Source organism: Felis catus, chromosome B1 (assembly GCF_018350175.1).
Source record: "Felis catus isolate Fca126 chromosome B1, F.catus_Fca126_mat1.0, whole genome shotgun sequence".
NCBI classification, from domain to species: domain Eukaryota; kingdom Metazoa; phylum Chordata; class Mammalia; order Carnivora; family Felidae; genus Felis; species Felis catus.
The window spans coordinates 3,507,567-3,522,103 of record NC_058371.1 but is presented as its reverse complement, the minus strand read 5'-3'; the positions used below and the strand labels follow the sequence as shown (position 1 = coordinate 3,522,103).

The 14,537-nt window shown below is 40.1% G+C and overlaps 1 protein-coding gene and 1 long non-coding RNA gene across 5 annotated transcripts in view; one reads left to right on the top strand and one right to left on the bottom strand.

The window, feature by feature from the left end:
- The window catches only part of LOC123385163, a 157,132-nt gene extending 154,267 nt beyond the window's left edge, over window positions 1–2,865 (bottom strand). For all 3 annotated transcript variants that reach the window (XR_006597309.1, XR_006597308.1, XR_006597307.1), the window contains exon 1: window positions 1,844–2,865. This is a non-coding gene — a long non-coding RNA (uncharacterized LOC123385163). The remainder of the gene's footprint in view (window positions 1–1,843) is intronic.
- Window positions 1–14,537, top strand: part of CSMD1 (CUB and Sushi multiple domains 1) — a 2,016,427-nt gene that overhangs the window by 1,226,977 nt on the left and 774,913 nt on the right. The gene's annotated exons all lie outside the window — the stretch shown is intronic.

Here is a 14,537-nt window from a genome sequence, read left to right as displayed (position 1 = left end):
GGCCCAGCTGCATCATCTAACAGGATCTTTGTGATACAAGCAAGGTCAAGTGCTCTATCATGTAGCGTATTAATCTCACTGTGCACAGAAGGGGTGGGGGGGCTGCTGGGACGTGATTTCTAGCTGGAGAGCCTATGGAGGTCCAGGCTATGGGATGGTGAGTGGGAGTGTCCAAGGTGAAATGAATAGTACGTCTACAAGGAGCTGAAAAGGATGGTCTGGAAATAATGCCTATGCTTGTAAATGTGTAATATTTTCAATGATCTTCAATATAAATAGTTTTACCACAATAAAAGCGTATCTTTACATCATTTAGGCATGCATATACATTACTAATTGCATTGTCCTTGAAACGTCTATTTCTTATGACCAAAATCCCTTGTAAATCCAGCTGCCACAATTACTCTAATTCCATACAACTGTAACAGAGCTTAATATGCCAAATATAGATTTCATCTGTAGATCACCAATGTATTAGAAGTTTGACTTATAATAATTCAAGACCCAAAAATCAAGGTCTCGAGAGTAGCAACGAAGACTGTTGTTAAGGTGTTTTCTCCAAGAGAGATTTGTAAACAATGATAAAGCAACAATTGAATTAAAAAATTGGAGAGGGTTATTAGATGTTGATCTTCTAGAAATCCATAGCCTGTAATTTCAGAAGTAGAAGTAAAACCCTGCCATGTTTTATGCTATTGAAAATTTTTTCTAAGTAATTAGCAAATGCTCCTTACCTATCAAAAGAAATGCATTTACACTACAAATTCACACAGATGAAAGTCTGAAAAGGATTGGGATACTGTTTCTAATGTGGCCCCACCATGTACAAAAGCAGACTCAACATTATCGTCAACACATGGCCGTAAAGGGAGAGGTATCGGATACTCATCTGTTGTGAAGTCTTCAGGAATATAGACAACAAGGAAATAAAAACGAAATCTCTAAAGTCAAAGGCACTGAAATCCAAAAATTCCTTCTGAATCACTATTATTTCATTTTCTGTAGTGTGGCTTCAGGGTCAATTCAATAATTTAACAATACAGTTTTATAAGTTATTGAATATATGGATCAGACCTTCCTTTGGAGCATTTTGATAGCTAATATATTGGAAGGATAGAATTTCACTTTTGATAAAAGACAAGCAATCTTTTCGGTCCAATTTGCAAAGAAACACCAGACATTTTACTGGATGTTAAAATTAATCTGCTTGGAAAATTTTAATAATATGGAGAACTGCACCCGTTAATTCACCAGATGCCTCTTGTTCATTAACCATTGGGCAGACCCTCAGCTAGACAATGGGGAACAGAGATAGATAGAAACTTGGTCCCACCCTCGAGGAGCTCCAGGTGTCTTGGAGAAGACATACGATTCCAATTTAGTGGGAGGCGTTTGAAGGGGGAGGACATGGTAGAAACAGCTGGGGGCCCCGTGGAGAGAGGCGGGATTCTGGCTGCCACCAGAGGCAGCTGTGAAGGCGTCCTGACTACACTCGCAGAGAGTGAGGTCCACGGGGGGCACAGATGACGAGGAAGTTTTACACCCAGGGAGGTGTCGGAATTCTTACTCTCCAAGAGAGAACCTGCTCCAGAGGGGACAGAGGATCCGTCTCTAGGGTAGAGTGGTTTGGGAAACTGGAACTAGAAAGGCCCTTTGTGACAAGATGGAGAGTGGCGTTCTATCCCACGCTAGCAGGTAAGGGCCCTGCACGGCAGCAGCACACTGGGGCTGCCACAGCCAGTGCTCTCGGAATGGAGGGCTTCAACAATAGGAAAATATTTACTCACGGCTCTGAAGGCTGGAAGTCTAAGATCACGTTATCAGAAGGTTTGCTTTCTCCTACCTCCTGGGCTTCCCGAGAGCCGCCTCCTCCCTGGTCCCCACGGGGCCTCTTCTCCAGGCACGCTTACTGCCTGGTGCTTCTTCCTGATCTTATAAGGGCAGTGGTCCTACCAGATTTGGCCCCACCCCCCTGACCTCTTTCTAACTCAGTTCCCCCCTTAAAGGCTCCATCTCCAAATACAGTCACGTTGGGGGTTCCAACCCCTAATTTTGAGGAAACACAATTCAGTGAATTATAGGGACCATTATAGGGTTTTAAGTAAATGAGAATTTTCGGAACATGACTTTGAATGTGGTGCAAAAAGTGGAATGGAGAGAAGAATATTATCAGGTGCATTTCACAGAGAAAAGTAGAGCCCCTTTCCTGACGATCAAAGGTGATGGGTAGGCAGAATGTTCTGTGTTCGACTTTTCTTTCCCCATGCTTACAGCCTCACTCCCAACTTGTACTGGAGCTGAGTAAGTTTTGGCATAAGGAAAATATGCAGAACATTTAAACACCGGGGCTTTGTTGTGTTTAATACCAGTGGCCTGGGCCAGTGAGAGAGGTCAGAGCCTTTATGGAGATCCTACCTTCATGCAGGGCTGCAAAAGCCCTGCCAACACCTGGGATTCACCTGATCCCCCTGAGTCCCTTGTTCCATCCCCGGGATGACCCAGGGTGTCCACAGTGGCGCCACCCATTTGTGTCCTTCTCTGAGAAACCACACAGGTGTGGTTGAGTTCCAAATCTGCACAGAAATAGAAATTATATCAAAGGCATTTCTGATGGGACCCTACCAGCTGGTATTCAGTGGACACTTCTGTGGGTGCTGAGAATTCATGTCCCTGAATTTCCAAACACTGATGAACTTGCACATTGTCCACCAACTGTTCTGATTGTGGGGCCGGTCCAGAGTAGAGAGTCTCAGCTTCCTAACTCAGATAGGACGGGGCACTTCACATCTCTGCAATTAAAATAACGTTGATCAAAAAATTAAAAACAGAATTACCCTGAGACTCAGCAGTTGCACTACTAGGTAATTACCCAGAGGATACAAAAATGCTGATCTGAAGGGGCACATGCACCCCAATGTTTATAGCAGTGCTCTCAACAGTAGCCAAATTAGGGTAAGAGCCCAAATGGCCATTGGCTGGCAAATGGATAAAGAAGATGTGGTGTGTATGTGTGTGTGAGTGTATATAATGGAATATCACTCAGTGATCAAAAAGAATGAAATCTTGCCATTTGCAATGACATGGATGAAACTAGAGTGTATTATGCTAAGTGAAATAAGTCAACAGAGAAAGACACATATATGATTTCATTCATATGTGGAATTTAGGAAACACAATAGATGGACATAGGGGAAAGGAAGGAAAAATAAGATCAAATAGAGAGGGAGGAAAATCGTAAGAGACTCCTAAATACGGAGGACAAACTAAGCGTTGATTGAGGGAAGATGACTGGGGGGATGGGCTAGATGGGTGATGGGCATTGAGGAGAGCACCTGTTGGGATGAGCACTGAGTGTTACACGTAATTGATGAATCATTGGGTTCTACTCCTGAAATCAATAAATACCACAATGTGTGTTAACTAACTTGAATTTAAATAAATAAGTGTAAAAAGATAAAATTTATCTCTCAAAGGATAGAATGATACCTAACCCACAGGGAATTTTGAATAAATATTACATGAAATAGAGCACGTGGCGTATTTCCCTGTCCCAGAAAATGAAGCGTGTTTTCAACCCCTAAGTTAAATAACACCTGTTACTCCAGATGAGTCTTGCCTCAGAGAGCACTTGAAGGAACACGTTAGGAGCATTTTCCAAAGAGAAGGAATATCTGATGCCTATAGTGATGCAAGGTTTTTGTCTTGAGTCTTTCCAGGGACTAAAACACTACAATGTCGAGTGTGTGGTTTATGGAAAAAATGTTCATATTCACAGAGTGGCAGAAAAGAAACTTTTCTAAGTGTCTGATACGGACTAAAAGCTGTGATATAATTCTCCCGACAACATGCAAAATTGATGTCATGAACATTTTCCAGGTGAGGAAAATGAAGTCCTCTCAACGAGTGAGCAGGTTTTTGAAGCTACGTCTCTTGGATTCCATAACCCATGAACTTTCCACTGTACCTTCCCGCCCCCAAAACTAGCCTCCAAGTCACACAATTCTGACCTGAGAGGGAATCACAGCTCTTTAAGTTCGTAACTATGTGATTAGGGCACATTAGTGATTTCCATAAGCCTTAATGGCCTCATCTGCAAACCTATTCGAAGGTGCTCAGTGAAGGTTAGCTATTGGTATATTTATTATTTCGGTATAAGTTTTACAAAATTGTCAGAATGCCAAGCTCTGAAGAAATATTTGATTATTTTCCAATTAGTTTCCAAAAGCATATCAATTATTTTGATAATAGTACATGATAGTGTTAGTATTATGAGAGCAAAAAAGCAAAAAAAAATATAGAGGCTGGTCACATTTCGGTAAGGTTTTATCATATACATGCTGAGAAGTCCTTCTTTACATTAAGGCAATACAGATTACACACACACACACACACACACACAAAAGATAACATTAGTAAGTGAAAGGTAACAGCCCAAAATATACGATGTCTTTACAGTGCTTAGAATGGGCAGTTACATTTTATAAGGTTAAACCAAATAGTTGAGGTCAAACATTTACTCGGATACCTGAACATTCAATAATCCAGCACCCCAGCTACACATCACTCACCCGTAATTGCTAAAGAGAAAAAACTGTCTTCAACCTCCCTCTTCAAGAAGATGTGTGGGAGAAGATTCTACACTTTTTATATCTTAGCATTTACCTACACAAATCATTAGAGAAACGTTTCCCCCAAAGCTAGCGAATCGTAGGCTTCAGATCCAGTCACTCGCACAGACCCTTTCTAGCCCTGGAAGCTGCCCTCTCCGAGTGTGCACCCAGGGCCCTGTGGTTGGAGGATTTTGCAAAATAAGAGACTTTGCATATGAATGGTGAAGACCGCTCTCCCCACTCCATTTTTTCCTCCCATTCACGTATAGCTGAGTTGTCACTAGTCCTCCTAAGATAAATTCCTGTGCGACCTCGGCTCGATCCTGGCACACAGTGCCGACCACAGGAGTTCTAGAGCGAGGATGTGCTCTAAGTGACAGACACTGGAAGAAGGTAAGCCATGGGCATGAGAAAACAGTTGTTGATATGGATAGAGACAGATGCTACTCAGTGAGAGTAACTCGATGGAAGCTTTCCCACGTAACGACGCGCACGACGTCACCAAAATGTGTCGTCACGCTCACCTACAACTTGCCAATATGAGTGATACTTATAAAACAAGTTTGAAAACGTATTTGGCTAAGAGAATCCCAGATGATCATGCTGTTGTCTCTACCAAAAAGTATTACAAAATCATAGGATCACATGAAGAGGTGATCAATCTGCCAAAGCTGTAGAAAAACACGTGTTATAGGATTTGTCAGAGGTAAAAGGACTACTAGGTCACTTTGTTTTCGGATTCCCACCCCCCACCCCCAATATTTCTGATGGTTATAGAATTGTTCAGCATTGGAAACAGGTGTAACTTGTGATTTCTTGCCTAATTCTTAAAAATGTCAATTTTAAACTTAATATAATATTCATAATTTTGTATCTTTATTCGGTAGAGGGTCACCCAAATTGTATGACCTTTAGACTTGGCAAGACCTAAATCAGCCTCTGGAAACTATTATGACAGTTTGATATCTTGTTCTAAAGTTTTATTTAAAAAAAAAAGTAAAACCATCACATTTATTAAAATGTTTTCCATTACAAATGAAATTCAAGAATATTCGAAAAGGAGAGGCATACACCCATCTTCTACTTCCTATGCCTTGTGTCTCGCTTCCTTCCCATCCCACCCCCTGTAAACTTCACTCTGGGTTTTCTCTGCTTTTGGCAGCAACTAGATATTACAGTGCCATCGGCAAAATATCTCTTATGGCTGTGACATTCATGAAGACCAGCATTACGTTTAAGTTTGTCTGATTAAAAGAAAACAATTTTTGCACTACCTTGAGCCCTCAATTACAGAACTGCAGATAGCTTTAAAATTATCTAATTAAAAAATTCTAAGACATTTTCCTCAAAAATATTCACTTAAAATAGTTTTTCCACTGTCCATTGATTTGTTGTCTGGCATTGGGCGATTTACAGGAAAATAAATGCTCCGAGATAACGGCTAAAGTAAGTGTTCGGTGTTACTGCTAACAAGAGAGTCTAATTGAAAACTGCATTGATCCTTTTTTCCACCTCCAACTACATGAATTCCTTTCTTGATTACCTGGAATTACCAGGGAAGTGTCTCCTACCTCCACACCACAATTAGAGCCGCATATGGGTGTTAAATATCTAGGTGCCCTAATTTAGATTCACTGACAATGTTTGCTCTGGTTCTGTTAAAAACGGCATTATTTTACACCTGTCTTATAAATCCTAAAAAATTATAGTGTCTTAGAAGCATTAAAAATTGAACTATATAGGTGACTTAAGTTCCAATATGATGAAGAGACTAATTAGAAAAATCAATCATGAAATGTCCATTTGGCTTGAGACCAGCTTGACAGAGGCCATTTGAAAGGCATTTGCAAGCTGAATGCTGTTCAGGCGAAGTATAACCGTGGTCATCGTAATTACATATTCAACAGCTTACTCACATATTGATTAGACATAATTCATGAATCATCTAGATTTGAGGCTTCACCTCAAAATCACAAACTTGAAGACACCAATAAATACTTCCTGTATACTAAGAAAATGAGTTTTAATCAAAATAATTGATTTTTTAATCATAATTGTGGCTCACCACAACACAGAGTTAGAATGTCCACTGCATACTATTGGTTTATAAAGTAAACTTGAGTAGTAATTGATTAACATAGATTTCGTGCTTTAAATTATGACTGAGAAGATTTATCACCCAAGGGAATGTCTTATTTTACACAGTAGATGAGATACTATGTGATAGTGTTTATGTTTGTCCCTGGTAATACAATAGTATAGATCTACAAAATTGAAATATCAGTAGACAAAAAATAGAAAAATCAATGTTATTAGCCCTACTATTAATTTAGGTGTACCTGCTCTTGTGAAATATTTAGAAGGACATAAACGTATTTAATATTTATATGCATGGAATTATGGACTTATATTTCTTTTTTTAAGTTTATTTTGTGAGAGAGAGCATGCGTGTGGTGTGACCAGGGGTGGGGCAGAGAGAGAGGGAGGGAGAGAATTCCAAGCAGGTTCTACACTGTCAGCACAGAGCCCTTTGTGGGGCCCAATCCCATGAACCCTGAGATCATGACCTGAGCCGAAAACCGAGAGTTGGATGCTTGACTGATTAAGCCACCTAGGAACCCTATGGACTTCTATTTCTAATGCCTGGACGCATCTCACTTTTAAAGTTTGTCCTGGGGCGCCTGGGTGGCGCAGTCGGTTAAGCGTCCGACTTCAGCCAGGTCACGATCTCGCGGTCCGTGAGTTCGAGCCCCGCGTCGGGCTCTGGGCTGATGGCTCGGAGCCTGGAGCCTGGTTCCGATTCTGTGTCTCCCTCTCTCTCTGCCCCTCTCCCGCTCATGCTCTGTCTCTCTCTCTGTCCCAAAAATAAATAAATGTTGGAAAAAAAAATAAATAAAGATTGTCCTGATAAATTCTCAAAGAGGGGAACGATCATATGTACAATGTTCTATGCACATATTTCTAGTTTAAGACTTTGCATTTAGCTTCTAACTTATCCATTTATGTGTTTGTTCTTTCACTTATTTATTCATCCAGAATGTACTTCTCAACTAATACTACAGTGTTAATTTTTCACACTCAAAATGTGGAAGTCGAGGAGCCACACATCAGACACTCATTAGAAACATGTACTCTCAGGGGTGCCTGGGTGGCTCAGTCAGTTAAGCGTCCGACTTCAACTCAGGTCACGATCTCGCCATCCGTGAGTTCGAGCCCTGCGTCGGGCTCTGTGCTGACAGCTCAGAGCCTGGAGCCTGCTTCCGATTCTGTGTCTCCCTCTCTCTCTGCCCCTCCCCCGTTCATGCTCTGTCTCTCCCTGTCCCAAAAATAAATAAACGTTAAAAAAAAAAAATTAAAAAAAAAAAAAGAAACATGGACTCTCAGATCCCCTCCCCCACCCCGTGCCGTCCCCCGCAGATATATTGATTCAGAATTAGTAGTTTCACAATATCCCCAATGGCTGTGTTAGAGAAGGTTCTGGTCAGAAAAACATTGTTCTGAATGGGGTGTTTTAGGTCACACTGGTAAAAGGTGAACCCTTTCATGCCCTTGTGGTACTGGTTCACATTTACTGCAGCACGACTGGTTCTAGAAAAAGAAAGGCATGACGAACCAGGGAACTGAGGACTAACTAGCGATTTCCAATGAGACATACTATGGTTTATAACTTCCCAACATGCTCACCACCGACCCAGATGAGGTTCGCTCCAGTATTTGGGTCCCATTCAATTTAATCAATAATATGCCTAAAAACAACTAGTAGGTTATCTTGAAATCTGTAAGGAAAAAAAAAATCTACCAATTCTATAGCCTTCATGAAGTTGACAAAAGTGCTTGAATCAATGCTTTCAAAACCTGTATCTGTCTTTGAACAAGACTACCCTGGCTTCTGGGGTGAGGGGGGAGGGGGATGCATAAACTGATTTGTAGAAGTTTATATACCCCTTTTTCCAAATTAGCAATGTCTTAAAGGACTAAAAAATACTGAAGATAGTGATTGCTCTACAGTGGGGGAAAGCCTATAAAGATTCTGAAACATTGAAAACACAGGCCAGGACAGAAAACAAATGGAATAAAATGCTACCAAATGCATATTGAAAAATTCTAGATTCTCTAGTTGTAAAAAATGAGAAGTAGAAACTAGTTTCAAAAAAAAAGCAGAAAAATAGATGGAGACAGCATGTAAATGAGCCTGAAGGACTGGTGTCAGCATGGCATCGAGTTTGAACCAGGACTGTTTTGCTTGCCTATTACTTACTTCGTTCTGACATCCGGCTCTCTGGTAATATAACAGCTATCTCATAAATAACTCCGTCCACATTGCTAATGAAGACTGCTTGACCTCTCATCCCGTGTGGTGCTTTCTGCCGGCCATCGATCTGGAGCAAGGTCACCTCTCTCTGGATCTAATTTGCCTCCTTGGTGGAATGGTCTCATTACGCTGGAAACTTCCTAATGTACCTCTCATGCTGGGGGTATTCATGAGAGCCTCGAAATCACAGAGACCCTAAAGCACAGCCGCTAATTTTAAAGCTGTAGTTGACATTTCTACAAGGTGAGGTTAGAAAAATGGCAGCAGGAAGTTGTCAAAACAACCAGAAAGTTCAAAGACACTTACCTGGAGACAGTGGTTGCTTCACGCCTGGTGATGCAGATTATCTACACTTCACAATATCCACAATATCTACATGATGAGAGTTATTATGTGCGAGGGGCAACCAAATACGTGGATCAGGGTTCTCTCATCACCACTAAGCTCTAACAGTGTTTTAGCCTCTTGTAAAACAACCAAAAATTCTCAAGGATCCATGGGCTGATTAGTTTGTTGTTCAAATTATGATCTTAAAATCACACAATTATAAAATTAGAAACGCTTACAGCCTGTATACAACTACAAAAAATGCCAACAAATTAAATGCATACGGAATTTATAAATGAGAATTTCTGAAAACATCAATTAGTGTGATGAATTTCAGTAACAAATTGCCACTCAAAATGGACTCTTCCAGCACAAATCATCATCATTAATAATATTATTATCACTATCAATATCCTTTAACATGTCCACGATACTCTGATGAAGCACTATTAAAAACCATGGCAAAAATCTCTTCTGTAGGAAACACTGATATAATTTACCTTCCTTTGGCCCCAATGGGTCAAGTTCACTTGCACCTTTTTCTCATTAGCCTGGGGATATTACGGTAGTGCTACTTATAGCTGATGGAATCTTAAACACAATGCAAAGAAGGTGGCCATGCTGATAATACAGTATTTGCTTACACAGCGTTACATAATCATAAAATGAAAACACAAAATTAGAACCAAGGCACAGAGAACTAGAGACTCCTAAGAGGTCTTCAGATCCCAGTTTGAGATTGCTGTTCTCATTGTACTTGGAAGCAACACATATAAAGACATATGCTACGATCATCGTAACACCCACTGTCTCACAGGGTAGCAGCTGGGACAGACTGGGGCAACTGTGACTCACCAATTTCCCCACACCATCCAGCTACAAGCTTATAAACCTGGAAAATGTCTCTTATATATGGAAGACATAAAGATCAGATAAAACTTCAGGAACAGGCAGAAGTACAAATGATAACCCATCATTTGAAAATTGGAAGTGCAGACAATCAGATGTCATTTAATCCACGTGGAGTAAATTACCTGTTGTGTGTCATAGCTTGTTGTTTAAAGTAAGAACTGTCACTAATCAAAGGTCAATGTGGCACCTTAAAATATAGGACATATCAGCTAGTTTGAATAATATTGTAGCTTAGCATTGTAACTGTACTAAACATAATATTCCAGAGAGTGCTTTGGGGTCTGTAGAGTCTCTAGGTTATCACAATAAATATAAATCTTTGCTGCAGTAAAATGTGCAGATATAAAAACCCGCGCAAGACCGTTTATTCATTCAAAGGTGCACCCATACATCATTTCGAATCCACAAGTTCTCTTAGCAATTGTCGATTTGTCTCTCTCTCTTTTTAATGTTTATTCATGTTTGAGACAGAGACAGAGAGTACGTGCATATGTGCACAAGCGGGGGAGGGGCAGAGAAGGAGGGAGACAGAGGATCCGAAGCAGGCTCCGTGCTGTCAGCACAGAGCCCGATGTGGAGCTCGAACCCACAAACTGTGAGATCGTGACCTGAGCCAAAGTCGGATGCTTAACTGAGTCAGCTGGGTGCCTCAATTTGTTTGTCTCTCAGAGTTCATAATGGACAGTTGCACGAATTCTTGGGCAGAAAAACCTGAATGTTGTGTCGCAATTGAACCCTTATATCAAAATGAGAAAGGAGCCTTTCTCTAAGATATTCACACCTTCCTGGGTTCAACCGGTGGATCATCAAATATTTATTCATTCCTCAGGACGGAGTTGATGGACCAATGCACCGGTGGCCACCGCTGGAGACACAGTGACACAATCTGTGTTGACTTTCCTTTCCCCTCCTACCCTACCGCGCTTAATTGCATTTTGCATTTCTTTTTGCCCAGAGATTTGTACAAGCTATAGAACCATCATTTTCCTGTCTCTTTGTGTCTCTGAAATCAGCCTGCCTGACCACATTGTGGCAATATGAATAAGACAGATGTTATAGAGCAACCATCAACAATTGAGCAGCATTCCTACTACTAAAATGAAGAATCGTCATTCTAATACTTGAGCTTTTCCAAACTGTGGTTTTCAGGTCACTGACAAGCCCCCTGACTCCTGCCCAGCAACCAGAGCTCAGAGTGGCTCTTCCCTGGGTCCATGCACTGCCCCCTTTTTTACCATCAGCTGCTGTTCCTCAATCCACACTACCCAGAAAGGAGTTTTAAGACTGAATCTTAGCTTTTCCATTTACAAAAATGTGTGATCGGGAGCAAATTATTCTATCCCTCTAAGGCACAATTTTCTTATCAAATAAAGTGGAGCGCTATCTACTTTGCAAAGTTTTATGAGTATTAAATTACATAATGCACTACCTGGCCCATTTGAGAAATTGAATAAATAGTAGCTATATCCAACCTTCCTTCCGTGTATCCATCCACTAATAAGAATAAACATTCTTATCCAAACTACTTATTTTTACTCTCATTTTCCACAATTGGCACAACACAATATGCTTCTTTGGTTCACTATTAGTTTCTTTTGGTTTGAAGCTGGAACCTGGGAAACTCTATGGTACACCTGCACCGCTGACAGGCACCTGTTTTTCCAGGCGTGGCCTAAATGCCACTTCCTGCAGCGTCGCTTTCTTTGCAGATGTCATGTCTTCACTCTGAAATCTTACGTTACTTTTGTTTATGACACTTTTAGAGAATGAAGGAGTTCTGTCTTGCATTATATTTGTATAAATATTTGGTCTACTTTGCACCAGTATGTGTTTCTAGGGAACCAGAATTATGGCTCATAATTTTGGAGCCCCATAGGCGTAGTAAGAGCTGAATTACGATATAGGTTAACGCTGTCCTTCCTTCCCAAATGGATTCTAAGTCCTTTCAGGAAGGATGCTGTTCGCTGCCATGTGACCCAGTCCATTGCCAGCAATCTGAAGTCTCCTCCTAGGTTGTGGTTATGATTATCATTATGGGCCTACGCTAGTGATTGTGTCTAGCCATGTCTCCGTGATTTACGTAAAACACAGATTTTAAACCAGTCATTCGGACTTAAAGCCTGAGATTGAGCATTTCTGAGAAGCCTACTGGTGAGGCCAGCTCTGCCTTTGTGGAGCTCACCTGGAGGACGAGGAATTCAATTATTTTTAATATCTGACCTTTGATGTCAATGAAAAGAGGTGTGGAGCTGCATGTAGAATGTCCCTGAACCAGGATTTGTGCCGAAGATTGACTTTCTCTGTTTACTCTACCATAGAGCCAATATCCACCTAAATCTCTGTGGGGGCGCTGGCACAATCTCCTTGATATTTTGTAAGAGATTAACAGAGTCCCTCTGTTTAAATAATTATCAGTAAAAGGTAAATATATAGCCAATGTGTTCCTGAAAACAACCCATCCTTCTCCATGATATGAATGTTTTTTTTTTTTCCCACCTATGGAGAAGTATATTTAGATTACATTCTTTTATACACAAGGAGAGGAAGGTATCCACTCAATACCAAAAAAAATTAATAAAATCTACCCGAGTTTAAATCCAACATAGCAAATAGTGTTGGTCACCTGAACAAAGTTCTCTAGAGACTTCGTTAGTAGCTGTGAGCAGTGACATGGCTTCAACTAACCAGGCAGGTGACATAAAGTCACTGTACAATGTAATGTCCCACCAAAGACTGACAGGATGCCTATCACCCCCCAAAAGTCAGTACATGATGCATCTGCAGGGACTACCCGGTGGGTCCCCACATTCCTCATTCACCAGCATCCCTCAGAGCCTCGTGAAAGTACAGAGTATGCGCCCCACTCCCAGAGTTTCTGATTCAGCTTGGCTGGGAGTGTGCGTTTCCAATAGGCTCCCGTGTTGTATTCCTTCTGCTGGACCAGGGGCCACGTGCTGGGTGATCTCCTTACCTACACACAAGTCCACGGGAATGATAGGGTCATGGCAAAGTTGGATTTTGATTATGTCACTCTCTTGTGCAGAATTCTTCAGTGTACTCTTCTTTAGTAAATAAAGTCCAAGCACCTTGTCCTGCTTAAGCTCTTCTCTGACTTTGGACTCTCTCTCTCTAATATTATATATATAATATATATATTGCATTATATATATTATATATGCATTATATATTATAATTGTTATATATTAATATATAGTATAGTCATATATAATTATTATATCATATATTAATATATATTATAATTATATGTGTGTGTGTGTGTGTGTGTATCTGCAAACATGCTTGTCCATTTTTTTTCAATCCTGTTCCTTCACCGGATAGTTATTATGTCTGAAGGCTCCTGTTTTTGTCTGTCTCGCCACGCCCTACCTGTTGGGGGAAGGTGAGGGGATTCACATTCTCTCCCTTTGCTTCTCCCAAAGCTAACTTCAGAGCTGTGGGAACCCCTCCCACACTCTAGGCACACCATTCAAGCATCATCCTATAGGCATTGCTGATGGGAGGCATTCTAAGTAAATTGTAAATAATTATCTTGACTCGGGCACTAAATGCCATGGCATAACGTTGCAACGTGGATCTGCTTCAAATCAACTGTTGCAAGAATAAAAAGTATGACACATCGATTTGGCATACTAACTAATTCAAAATCCCAAGGTATACCTTCATCATCTACTGCATAGTCTAAATATATCATGTGGAACATTTAATAAATTTTCACCAAATATGAGAGAGGAATGCTTAATACTTTAGAAAGCCTGTTGTAAATTCTAGAAAGAGGCTATTGACAAATTGTGTCCAACGGGGAGAATAATAAGTCAAGGTTATGCTCAGTCAAAAGGTTGAAGAAAAGGGTTTTTAGGCAAAAGCAACAACAACAACAACAAAAACAAAAAACAAAAAAATGCTGTACCATGATCTTTGGAAACTTGTCTTTAAATAAAGTAATAATTCAGTATCAAATGAGCCTAAATGAGTATTTTGTTTTAGATTTGCAAAGTATAGTTTTCATAGAAAAAGTATACATAATTATTTATGGCTTATATAACAATAATGTCAATTAACTCAGTGGCTGGAAGAAATTCCCTACCTCTGGAAATACAAATACCTCTGAGAAGGAAAAAAATATATATATATGTATATGCATATAACATATATATGTATATATAATGCATATATATCTATTTTATATATAAGAAATATATGCATATGCATATTATATATGCATTTAACACATATGTATACTTTATATACAACATGTATATGTGTAACATATATGTACATAATGTATATGCATATTTTATATAGTATACTATATATGTATATTTATATATGGCACATATGTAATACAGATATAATGT